The sequence below is a fragment of the Manis javanica genome, chromosome 6 (genome assembly GCF_040802235.1).
Source record: "Manis javanica isolate MJ-LG chromosome 6, MJ_LKY, whole genome shotgun sequence".
NCBI lineage: Eukaryota > Metazoa > Chordata > Mammalia > Pholidota > Manidae > Manis > Manis javanica.
The window spans coordinates 34,665,668-34,679,003 of NC_133161.1; the positions used below are offsets into that span (position 1 = coordinate 34,665,668).

At 34.2% G+C, this 13,336-nt stretch overlaps 1 long non-coding RNA gene across 1 annotated transcript in view; it reads right to left on the bottom strand.

The window, feature by feature from the left end:
• Positions 1-5,395, bottom strand: part of LOC140849873 (uncharacterized) — a 120,041-nt gene extending 114,646 nt beyond the window's left edge. Inside the window, exons 1-2 of the long non-coding RNA XR_012132180.1 lie at positions 5,210-5,395; positions 4,047-4,124 (exon numbers count right to left, since the gene is read on the bottom strand). This is a non-coding gene — a long non-coding RNA (uncharacterized lncRNA). The remainder of the gene's footprint in view (positions 1-4,046; positions 4,125-5,209) is intronic.
• Positions 5,396-13,336: the final 7,941 nt, after the last annotated feature.

Consider the following 13,336-nt stretch of genomic DNA (forward strand, 5'->3'; position numbering starts at 1 on the left):
TTAGTTTCCTAGGATAGCAGCTGAGAGCAGGGTTGGTGGGACCCTGAGTAAAATAAACAGACAGTAAGGAAGGAGAAGAGACTAGCGGAGGAGGAGGAGAGAGGAGCTAGTGTTAGTGGCTCACCAGTTAGACATGGCTAGAGGACATGAAAGAACAAGAGTGTCTGATCTTGAGTTAGAATTATTAGTATGCAGTCTTGAAAAAATAAACCTTGTCTTTGTCTTCAGACTTTCAAAGTTTGGTACAGACATAGCCTTTTTATTACAATTAAAAATATTTTGATACATACTATAGTAAAGCAAGCTGCAGATGGACAACTGTTGATTTTTCATATACATTGCTTCGATATTCTTTAAAAAATTGTTATTATGGTAAATTTCAATAACATAAAAATGTAGAGATTAATATAATTAAGTTACCATGTAACTTAAACAATGATCAATTCACTTTTAATTTTGTTTTTTAAATATACCTCATCCTTTGCTGCCCGCTTGTCCTGATTATTTTGAAACAAATGCCTAAAATCTTATCATTGTAGTCATAAATATTTCAATGTCCTTCTTCAAAATACAATAAAAATCCCACATTTCCATTATCACACATAAATTTTACCAAAAATTTCTTTTCATAATCATCTAGTCAGTGTTCAAATATTTTCCTGATTGTCTCAAAAATGTTTTCAAATGTTTTTTAAATGGAGAACACTAGTCCCTCTCTTCTCCTTCCTTACTGTCTGTTTATTTTACTCTGGGTCCCACCAACCCTTCTCTCAGCTGCTATCCTAGGAAACTAAACATTTTTAAACCATTTCTCTACTTGCTAATTCAGGGACTGCCCTAAAAACCATTCTTCCACTGACCACAAAACCGTATCTTTTAAGGAAATTGCAATTGATTGATATATAGTTTAAATTTCTTTTACTCTAAAGCTTTCTACCTCTCATTCTCTTTCTCCTATAAATTTATATGTTTATGAAATGGATTATTTATCCTATAGAGTTTAGATTTTGCATCACTGGAAGATAATAAAAAATTTTGAATTTTGCCGATTAGATGAGAAACTGTATCTCAATTTTATCTCATTATGCATGAGCATCTTTTCACATATTTGAGAGCCTCATGCATATATTTCTTTTTCTATGATTTTGCTATTCATATTGCTTGTCCATTATTCTATTGTGTTATTTTCTTCCCTATTTTTAGAAGCCCTTTAAATATTAAAGATATCAATTCTTTGTGACATAAATTGCAAGTGTTTTTGCCCTAGTTTGTCATTTGTCTTTTTACTTTGCTGTGATGGTTGTATGTATGTGTGTGTGTTTGTGCATGTCTTGATATATCAAATAAAATTTTATTTTTATATAGTCAAAGTTATCAATCTTTTTCCTTTTTTGCACTTAGAATTTTAGTTACTGGTGAAACATTTCACCTGTCCTAGGTTATAGAAGAATCTGCCCAGGTAGGATTTTGCTGGTAGTATTCTGGGAATTAAGTAATTACTTTGGTGGAATAATATGATATAAAATAGAAATAGTATTCACAATAAGTGAGACATACAGCAGAGACAGAAAACTTGGGGAAACTGAAAATTAAAAAGTAATTCATATAAACAGTAAGCCCATGGAAAAATATCCATATCTATAAGGACACTGAAGTTTCTTCTCCAAGAAGGGGGATAAAACCACTTTTATTTGAGGATCACAGCAAAGAGTATTTCCAGAAAGCTGGAGGCCTGAGGCTTGGATACACTCAAAGAAGTAGACAACTGGGTTACATGTTGCCATGTGCAATATAATTGTTCATAGCACTTTTCCATGGCCTAACCACTTTACCACTGAGGTGAAGTGACAAATAGACTATTAATTTAGACTGTACCTAAATAATAGCATATTAAGAGGGAAAAAGTATTAGATAAATGAAAGTATTATTTTAAAAAATAATGTTAAACACTCACTTTGTAACATGACATGTAAGTTAGACTATATTTAGATCAGGATCAAGCCAGGTAACTCTGTGGTGCTAATAGCATGACTACTGATTTGGCTTTCTTTTGGTTCCAATCTAACTTAATGATAGGTATGTGGTTATGAAACTATGTTACCTAAGTGAGCTTAAGTGCATTCACTACTAATATAGTCAAAATTCCTTTCAAAATTATAGTCAAAATTTTCCCTAAAATTATGCATTATAAGCACATATTAATATAGTTAGCATCAAGCACACCTATCATCTTACTGTTCATGGTGAAGACAATAAAAAATAATCTGAGTTTCAAAGTTTCATTTGAAAATAGTATGATTTTTCACTGATGCACATGAGATACAACAAATCTCCTCCACACGAAATATATCAAGTTATGGTGATTCAAAACAGAATCTACTAGAACATTTACCTTGAAAAATACACTAAGGGATAACTATTACCTCAGCTAATCCTATGTAGCTTCCTCTCTTCTCCTTTGTTCTGTTGAGTAAAGGGCATGTTAACTCTTGAAAACAGAAGGTTTTGAAGGATTCCAGCCATAATTAATTAATGTCTGCTATGTTGGATGCTGTATAGTGTAAAGAGCCTGGCTCAAATCTCTCTTCTAGAGTCAAGTTGATTTTTCTCTTTGAGTTTTCCTTTCTTCTTAAAATTTTAGTTTTATTGTGGTATAATTAACAAATAAAACTTTAAGTCATTTAAAGCATATAAAGCATATATCATGGTGATTGATACATGTATACATTGTGAAAGGAAACCCCCACCCTGTGTCTACTTAATCCATCACCTCACATATTTATTTATTTGTTTGTTTGTTTGTTTGGTGATAAGTTCTATTCTCTCAGCAAATTTCAATTATACAATACAATGCTATCAATTACATTTCTTTATTTGTTCATTGAATTTGATAAACACTGTCTGCCTTCTAGGAACTTTTTAGAAATAAGCCTACTTGTGTAAGTAAGTTCCTACCACTTGCTGACAATATAATAGATGTTCAATAAACAGCAATTCTCTCTCCAGCACCTTTTCCTGTCTTCTATATATAAAACCTAATGATACAGAAAAATTATGTATTTGCCTTGAGATTCTAGGGAAGAATAGCTTTTCCTTGGATAAGGTCAGTGTATGTCAAACACTATCCCAAGAAACTGAGCTACATCTCTTAACCTTTTCCAGTTTATAAAATATCTTTTTGGATTGCCAAAATGAACTGGGATATTTATTGGCTCCTTTAAAGCATGAGTTATTAGGTTAATTTAAGAGCTCAAGTATTTTAGTGGACATTCATCAGTTGGATTAGCAACATCTCTACTAACCAGTAGAATTTTTTATAACATTACCTGGCTCTGTTATTAGCCTCTACTAGGAGTACTGGAGGATTAGGGGTGGATAATTAAAAGTTAACAATAAAAAAACAGTGAAGATGGCTCTTCTGATGGATGTAAAAATTGACGTTTCTTTCAAGGCTGCTGGAAGCTCTGGTTCATTCTGCATGACAATGTCTGACTGTGAGTATCCACATAAAAATGCCCAGGTAGAAGCCAAGGACAGGCCACCCCAAAATGTGCCACACTTTGACATGCAGATTATTGGAGCTGAAAACTTTGACCTTCCCCTTAAGTGTATAAAAACAATTTAGATGGAAGCCCTGCTCCAGAAAAGAGCTTTCACCATAGACAACTACATTAAAACATGAACTAGGTATGGTAAACAGGGAGGAGCCCAGCAAGGCCAGTTTGATCAAACTCCTCTCTATGTCGCATTGTTCCTCTATTGCCCTACAAACATTTGTTTACCAAACATTTACTCTTTCTCATCTTTCTGTGAATTGTCTTCCTTCTCTTTGAAGTCCTAGATCTCTTCCCCCTTCTCCTTAGTCAGGATGACATATACCTCATTATGGCTGCCTGTCTTTGGAATCCCATATCTGTGTGGATTTCCCGTATGTATAAAATTAAGTTTGATTTTCTCTTGTTAATCTGTGTCATATCAATTTAATTCTTAAACCAGCTAGAAGAACCTTGATGGAGAGAGAAATATTTTTCCTCTGCAACACTCACCTTCCACAGTGTGCTCAAAGCCATTCGGTGAGTTACAAATATTGATCTGGGTTGATCTGGAGATTTCTTTGACATAATCTAAAAAGAAAAAGCAGATTTTTGATGAAATGAATTAAGAAGTGAATATTCAGAGAATATTTAGAGACAATTATTAGCAAATATTTTAAATGGTGGTTTTTTTTTTATAAATGAATCCTTTCTCATTAAATTAGGTTTTGAAGGACCTTTACTTGAAATCCTCTTGTTAACAGTCAGACAGTAGTCTTCATTTTAGCCATTTCATTGATCACCATAGAATTAAACCCTCAAATTAGTCTGGATCAGTGTGGACTTACATTACAAACCATAAAAGTTGGTCTATAGGTATAACAGACATGGCTAAAGAAATTAACACTTCAAAACACTATCAAATTAGTGAACTACTTTAGGGAAGATTAACCTATAGTGAGGATGTGAAACTAAATTAAATTCCAGTTAAATACAAATATTTTTCTTCACATACTGAGTCATCTGATTCAGACTCCACAGGGTGCAGTGTTACCTTGCTTGGTGAACTGCATAATTATTTATAGATTTTCTCCACATTAAGCTCACCCCTTATCTAACTTTACACAGGCAGTCTAGTTATTGACTTGTAGAGATACCCTGATGTATAATATGGTCCCACATGGTAGGTCAGGGCCCAGCTGCCCCTTTTTCCATTCTTTGTTGATGGTTTGAAAATATCAGGACAGTGACTGCATGCCACATTGGTTTTATAATTCCTAATCTAATGTTTCTATAGGGGGCTCTAATACCATTAATGTGTAGAAAACAAAGAGATAAATGTTACTTATTATTGAGAATGGAGGTTCAAGGACTTATTGTGAAGATTTGAACTTACTAATGGAATTCTAAAACTAGGTTGTAAGAAATAGTCTTCTCTTGATGAAGCATTAATGATAAATAATAAGCCTTCAGGAGGCTAAAATACTTAACACTCAAAGACATTTCAATTTGAAGCATTTTATGAATATGAACGAATGGAATGCAAATTGTATTTCTCATAGGGTACAATATTAGTTCTATGATGAAACTGATTCGTTGTTAATAGAGTAAAATCTTAAGTTCTGAAAGTAACAGTTTGTGTGTATATGCTTTAAAGAGAATAATTTTTGACTTACTTCATGTATATGGTTGACTTTAGGCCAATTAGATGTGCTTTAGAATAGAGCAAAAGAAAAACTTCACATAAACATACTGGTGAGATCATCATCTTACTGCTCAATGTAGAAACAAATAGGAAAAGAGAAGGAAGTGATAGTGGTGTCATCTAAAGGAAGGCCTCCTGGAGCAAGACAGAACCATAGGAAGTCCAGATTAAGTCACCCACTCTCTTAGAATGCAATAACATTACCTAAATATAGCCTTAAAAAATTCCTTAGGATAATAAGCATGCATAAAAGTCTGAGCGATAGATGCCAGAATGTCAATGTGTTGGTTTACAGCTAAACTTGGGCAATCACATGGGGCAAGAATACACCATTTTATTCTAATATTATATTCTCTCTCCATGGTCAAACTACACAGGTAACTAACTCAAAATCAGGAAGTTATTTCAGAGTAGAATCTCAATAAGAGGACTCAAATGAATTAAATATAGAATTGCCTCATTGTAAGGTGGCTTAACACACCCTTCTTACAAAGTAAGAGGTTTACCGATGGCACCAGAAGTCAGTAAACTCCATAAACTGTCACTACCTTCATCATCTCCACTGGAGGAATATCCCTGCCACATTGATTGGAAATATCTGATGGCTGAGGGCTAAGTCTTTCTCTACCCAACATAGCACCTGAATAGACACTACTAAATCTACCTGTATGACTCTTTTTTATTTCTATGAGGACCAACCGCTGCCTTCCTGATGGACATAGACTGTTTGAATGTGTGTGTGTGCACGTGTGCACATGTGTGTATAACTGGACTAGATTTAAGCCTGACTCTGCTTACCTCTTCTCTGATCCATTAGTTGTTGCTTTTACAATTTACTTCTCCATGGACAAGTTCATTTTATTTGTTTCCAAAACCCTTGAGGGACATCTCTGTGTAGTCTCATGCTTATTAAGAAATGTCACGCACTTTCTCTTACCTCAAAAAAAAGGATACGTGGCCTTGGCATAACAATTCTGACAACTAATAAAACTGTTCTACTTCTTCAAGTAATGAAGTCTTTTTAGTACTGCTAAGCAAATTTCTATTTGATGGTGCAATGAATTAGTATAATGAATAATTTGAATTATCTGTTGTAACTATCTGTTGAATGGTTTATAGCATCTGAACAACACCCATAGAAATCCTGTATTCATCATCATATGAGCTAACAATGGCATCAGGGAAAGCAAATTTGAGATTTGTCTCCAAGTTTAGGCATCATATTATTTCCACTTTGCCCTTGCCTTGGTTTGTTTTGGATACTATGATTTAAGCATTATAACATCATTATGAAAACATTTAAAAAAAAGCTACCTTCTTATTGCACATAAAAGAAAAATGGGGTTTTAACCAGTGAAAACAAACTATCGCATCTAATTTTTTGACATCTAAATTTTTGCTCCTGGGATTTGTTGAAAGTGTCACTAGCTAGTGCTGAGTAACACTGCATGACGAGGGCTTGGGTACAGCACTCGGAACTACTGCGCGACATTTACTTCAGCAGGAGTCACTCTGCTTTCCAGATTCTATTAGAAAATCAATTCAGTTGCTAAAAACAGTACTCCAACTTAAGCATTTCTCAAGACATTAGTCAATCCCTTTGCTTAAAGCTGATTTCTTTTTGAGAAATATCAGCACTTTAGAAGCTGCCTTACTGAAACCACAATGCTGGCTGGCAATAGCATGCTTTCTAGCACTACTTCCAAAATAGCAGAGTCCTGGGACTAGGACCTAACAGATGTAGATTTTAATCCTGATAAACTATGTGATTTCCAATAATTTAATCCTTGTCCATTGGCCTCTGTTAGAGATTGAATTGTACCCTTTCAAAATTCATATGTTGAAGTCCTAAGACCCCACAACCTTCGAATATAATGTTATTAGAGATAAGGTCTTTATATAGGTAATCAAGCTAAAAAATAAAGTCATGAGGGTGGACCCTCATCCAATATGATGGGTATCCTTATAATAAGAGGATATTTGGATACAGACATACAGGGAGAACTATGTAAACATAAAAGCAGTCATCTACAAGTCAAGGACAGAGGCCTGGTCATCTTTCCCTCACAGCTCTCAGAAGGAACTGACCCTGCCAACAACTTGATTTTAGACTTCCAGCCTCTATAACTTTAAGAGAGTTATTGCAGCCCCAGCAAACTAATATAGCCTCTTATGCCAAAAGGTGATAGTGAAATCTCTCTGTAACAGCCTCCAGATCATTATTATTTCTCTTGTGTACTAATGAAATCATTCTTCTATTTCTATGTTGTTACAATCATATTTCACACCCCCACAGCTGGTACACAGGGCCTTTCATGGTCTTCTGCAAAGCCTCCTTTTCAGGCAGCCTCTTAACCCCCAAATATAACACTGTTGTCCATTTCCTCCTTGGAGAGTCTTGTCCTTTCCTTTAGTTGGAGACATTGAGACCATGTATAAGGGAATTGTGGAACAGGAGCCTGGACAGGGCTGGAGAAAATTAAAAGGGAAAGAAGATGGGAAATGGGAAGATGAAAGAAAAAATGGAAAATTCACATCATTCCTATGTAAAAATTTTTTGATTAATGTTTTAGCTCAAACAAAATAAATTTGAAGTTTTATGTATTCAGATTTCTTGTTTTGTCTGGTGTTGTTAAAACTTTTCCAAACTTCTAGTGGCATGAGTGGTTGCTTTGCAAAACATTTTAAAGTTAAATTGCAGAATTTCATATATGGAGGCAGATAATTAAATGAAGCCTTTCTATATGTCCAGGCAAGACTAGCCAGTTTTCCTCATCATTGACACAGTACACTGTCTAAACCTCTTCTCCATCATGCATTACAGGAGGCACAGAGTCCTCTACCTCACAAGACTTTCAGCTATTTGAGGTCAAAGACTGTGTCTTAATCATTTCTTTCAAGTCACAATACATAGCATAGTACCTGACACTTGATAGGTAACAAAACAACAAAAAGTGTATGGAGTGACTTTAAGCTCATTTAGGTCTTAATTTCTTCTCTTGAAATTTGCACTGGTTCTCCTCTAGAACTATTATGGTCAAAGTATGAAACAACATAAACTATTAATTTGTACCATTTTGGAAACAGAATATAATTTTTTAAGAAATTTAAGTTACAGTATGGTATTATCATATACCAGTTGGACAATCCAAAATGTCTTGTAATGTTCAAATATTGCTGCAAAACTATCTTAAAATAATAGAGATTTCCGCTACTGCTTATCTATGGTAATGTCCACAAAAGAAGCAGCCTGATTACAAGTCAATCCCTTCTTTTGGGGGCTCATATTTGAAACCATTGTTTTCTTTTTCCATAACAACCCTAAAGGTTCCACTTTCAGCTGACACCTGTGGGTGACTGCCCACTCTGAGATACCTTTATCACCACCATCAGCCAGATATGCCATTATTAATTTGTCTGTACCATCTAAATGCACCTTCCAAATCGGTCTAGCCATTATCCTGTGATCCAGTAGCCAATATAGACAAAAACTTGATTTTACTAGATGAAGATGATAACTGAATTTACTTAGGAAAAGTTTTTTCACAAACTATCAAATCCTTTATATTTAGCATTTTGTGACAATGCATTTGGACTTGCAGGAGACCCAGCTTACATATAATTATATAAAAAATGAAATGATTATCAACAGCAAAAAGACTTGGAGAACAGGCCAAAAGATAGGGTTAGGGCAGATGAAAAGGGTGGAGTCGGTAATTGGAAAAAAGAAAACAAAAATGGTAGAGCTACTAATTCACCCAGGTCCTGTGCATGTATTTCTTGACTGCTCAAATGAAAATTGAATTATGGGGGATTTTATATAGAAGCAAAAAACCCTCCAAACTTTAGCAGCTTAATTGGTAGCTTTTAAAAAACTATAAGTTCTAAAATTACAAGTCCAGATTCTACTTAATAGAGCCATTTTAGTACTTCTAGAACCTATTATTTTAAGTTTTAACATATTTTCCTGGACAAAGTAAAAGATTAAGGTAACATAATTAGGCTCCTGAGTCAGCCTTGGCATTCTTCACCTTGCCCAGATGTATATGATTACATTTTCTATTATGTGAACCATGCAGACATATGGTATTTTCATCAAAAAGCGATGAAAGAAAACATCGTTATGAAAGTTGAAAATATTGCCTAACCTTAGGAAACAGGTTTCTGAGAGCAGAAACTTTTTTCTGCTTGGCTGCTCAGCAGTCTAAGTATAATATGTGTGTGTAGAGTGTTGAGGGGTGGGGTATGGTTGGAGAGCAAGTACGAAAACAAATAAGCCAAAAATTTGCAACTCAAAAGATTTGGTCAAATTCTAGATGGTTTTTGAATTATTAACAAAAACAGGGGGAAAAAATGAGTGATGAATGTAGAAATTAATCAATTTTACTTCTGGAATACTTTGGCAAATTGCAAAGCTAAAATAGCTTGCTCATCCTCCAATATTTTTGGACTTCACTCTTAACTGGAAATTAGACTGAAGACTGTGCAGTTGTTTTCCTATCTGTATTTTGAGAAAAGGTAGGCTTAAATTCCTTCCTCTACCTAATGAGTTAGGAATATAAGATAGCGGCCAGTAGGTCGCATAGTGAAGATGGGAATTCAGCATCAACTAGGCATAAGCGCTTTCTGAGCTGAGCACCAAGTATATACATTTGGTTGGATGAAGAATTACTGTATTCTTATAAAATGTTTGCTCTCCTTTTGAGGATTTTAGCATATGCTAGTGTAACTCAGGGGGGAAAATGGGTTCCCAGCCTGGAGGAAATAAACCTTTGAAACTGAAATCAGTGAAAGGGAAAAGTAAGGTGGGAGAAATCCGTTTATTGCTTACAAGCAGTCGTCTATTCCTGCTTGCCTGTGTCTCTCACAATCCGGCTGCAAAAGGCCCCCCCAAACCTCTCTGATCCAGGTGCATCTCACTCTCCACCCTCCTTGTAATCACCTATTGATATGGAGATGGCTACTACTCTCCATCCCTTGGAAACACATACTGATAAGGAGGTAGCTAAAACTAGGCAAGAGATTCTGGAAATATTGCAATTTTACCCCAAGTATCAGCATACATACTCACATTCTAAAAACAGCAAAGCATAGGATTTTAAAAATCAAAACATGTAAATAATCAAATGAGTTGGGGAATAGTATTAAGAATACTTTAAACACATATTTTTTTTGCCTTCTACATCCAGTATTAATTTTTTTTCCCTGAAAATGAAGTGCAATTAAAAGTTGTATCATTGCAGTATACATTTAACACAGTTGTCTTGGACCAAAGAGATAATGATCTCATTTCTAAGAAATGGTCTTCTTTGAGAACACATTTTCAAAGATTGATCCTAAAGTTGTTCTTCAAGGTATAGTGTCAAGATACTAAGCATGAAATTTATCTTTAAAATATTAAAGAAATCCAGATTCTGCTTTGAAATAAAGTGTTTTTCTATGAAATCATTAAGTACAAGAAGAATGTGGTTGATGATGTATTTATCTTGGCAATTATAATTATGCCCTTATGTTAGCTACAAACACCAAACACATTATCATGTGCAGTTATTTACTAAAATAATCTAATTAAAATCTATTTCCAGTACTTCAGTATGCAAGAGTCATTTCTAAATAGAGCATTGGTTCTTTCAAATGGAAATACTTTTCTCAAATGCAGCCCACTCAGTTCCACTGCTCATGAAATGAAAAGTAATTAGAAGCCAAACACAGTACAAATGTTAGAATGTGCATGAAAGCACTTATATGGATGGACATGTTCTTAGGAATATTTTCCATCTTTTCCTTTAAGTGTTTTTTTCTTTCCTAAGAAGCAAAATGCTAGGAAACAAATAACTTTGGGTAGAAAATATGTAAATAATGTGCCAAGAAATGTAGAAAGGATTGAAACTCTTTCAAAAAAATACAGATTTATAGATAATAACCAAACGATAAAAATGGTAACAACAGAGGAAAATACTTTTCAAGAGTAAAAAAAAGGAGCATAAGGGAATTTAATGGAATAAAGTTGCACTATAAAACAATAGTCATTCTCTATAGTTCACTGTATATTTGTCTTTATTGTATTAAATTTTAGTGACAGTTCCTTTGGTACTTTGGCAATATACTTATGCTTTTGTGCTCTGACTCTGTATGTCTGAGTTCATGTCTTGTTGATAGCAAGTAATGCTTTTAAGCATATCCCCTGCACTGGTCTCATTAATTAATACATAGCAAGAGTACATCTCTTTTGGTTGATTTATACTTTTGAGACCACTGGCTCATGATTATGGGTCATTTTTCTATTCAAATGTCCTTTTTCATTGTAACAAAGTTCCCAGTTGCCATTCCTTTTGAATAACTTTATTCAAGGAACAAAATATGAAATAGTACAAAATATGAAAGTTTATAAGATCTACTTTTTCTATGAAAGTCTTTTGCTTTAAGAAAGAATAGTTAAGGATTTGATAGTTACATTAAAGAAATAAATTACAAAGTCTAATGATTTTTCAGCTTAAAGTGAAATGGAAATTTGATATTTTTGTGTTAAATTTTATGTATATATGCGGAAATATCTATAAAGCTTTCTCTCAAGTATGTATCTGATACTGTTTTAGAATGTATTTGAAATTGTTCTTTTTATCTCATTTTACTCACTGGATAAAATATCATTCTAGAGACAATTGCACAAGAAGTGTTTTCAGCATATAAATATTTATACTACAAACACTTGATTATTTTCTGAGGAATATTCTGCAAGCTATATGAAATGCAAAACTGTAGCAGTATATATAAAATATATATAAGTTAAATATTTATATATTAAATAAATATAAAATTAAATATATTAAACATATATAATATATATTAAATACTTTGTATATTAAGAGATTACATATATTTAATTGTATATATATCAAAATTTCCAAAGCAAATAGATCATTAATAAACCCAAAAGACATTTTTTAATGCTTATTCTTTTTACCTCTTTATGGAGTTCACTTTACTAGCTCTTCCTATGTGATATGCTGGCTTCGATGACATTAGAAGCCTTGTTTTCTTGTCAATGTTCATTGCTCCTTCTTTGTGAAATACAGCACGCATAGTTCTACAATTCTTTTTCTCTGATAGCTCTGCTCACTCTGTGTCCATTACCTCGTAGCTTCTTTTCCTCTTCCTTCTCTGCCCTGTTTGTGTCTTGATGGTGCTTTGCTGTCTTTCCTTTCCACAACTCACTATTCCTCAGTAATCTCATCACTCATTACCAGCCCTAAACTGATAACTAACAACTCACCTTCTACCTAGAGTAGAGGACAGCAAATCTGGGGGGGCCAGAGAATAGATAATTTAGGCTTTGCAGGCTGTACAGTCTCTGTCAAAACTACCCAACTCATAGCACAGAAGCAGCTACAGACAACATAGGAATAAATGAACATGACCATATTCCAATGAAACACTGGAAGCTGGAAGCTGAAGTTCATGCATATCTTTCATAGGTGATGACATGTGTTATGGGCTGAACTGTGTCTCTGTAAGATTCATATGTTGAAGTTCTAATTCCTAGTACCTTAGAACGTGATTGTATTTGAAAAACAGAATCTTTAAAGAGGTAATTAAATTAAAGTGAGGTCATTATGGTGGGCCCTAATCCATTATGACTGGCACCTTAAAAGAAGAGGACATTGAGAAGGAAGACTACAGAAAGACATGGGGTAAAGACAGCCATCCACAAACTGAGGAGAGAGGCCTCAGAATAAACCAACCACACCAATACCTTGCAGACAGCTTGGACTTCTGGCCCCCAGAACTGTGAGATAATATATTTCTGTTTAACTACCCAGTCTGTGGTACCTTGTAATAACAGTCCTAGAAAACTAATACAATATATTATTGTTCTTTTCATGTTTTTCTTCAACTACCTGAATATGGTAAAACTGTTCTTAACTCACAGGATTTATAAAATCAGGCAATGGGCCAGATTGGGCCTGCTGGCTCTCATTTGCTAATCCCTAATCTAGAGGTCCTTTTCAAGCTTCATTTTATAAAGCCAACTACTATATACTACTTTCTCAGATTCTTCATTCAACCTGGCCCAAGTAATTTGATCATAATTCAGCTT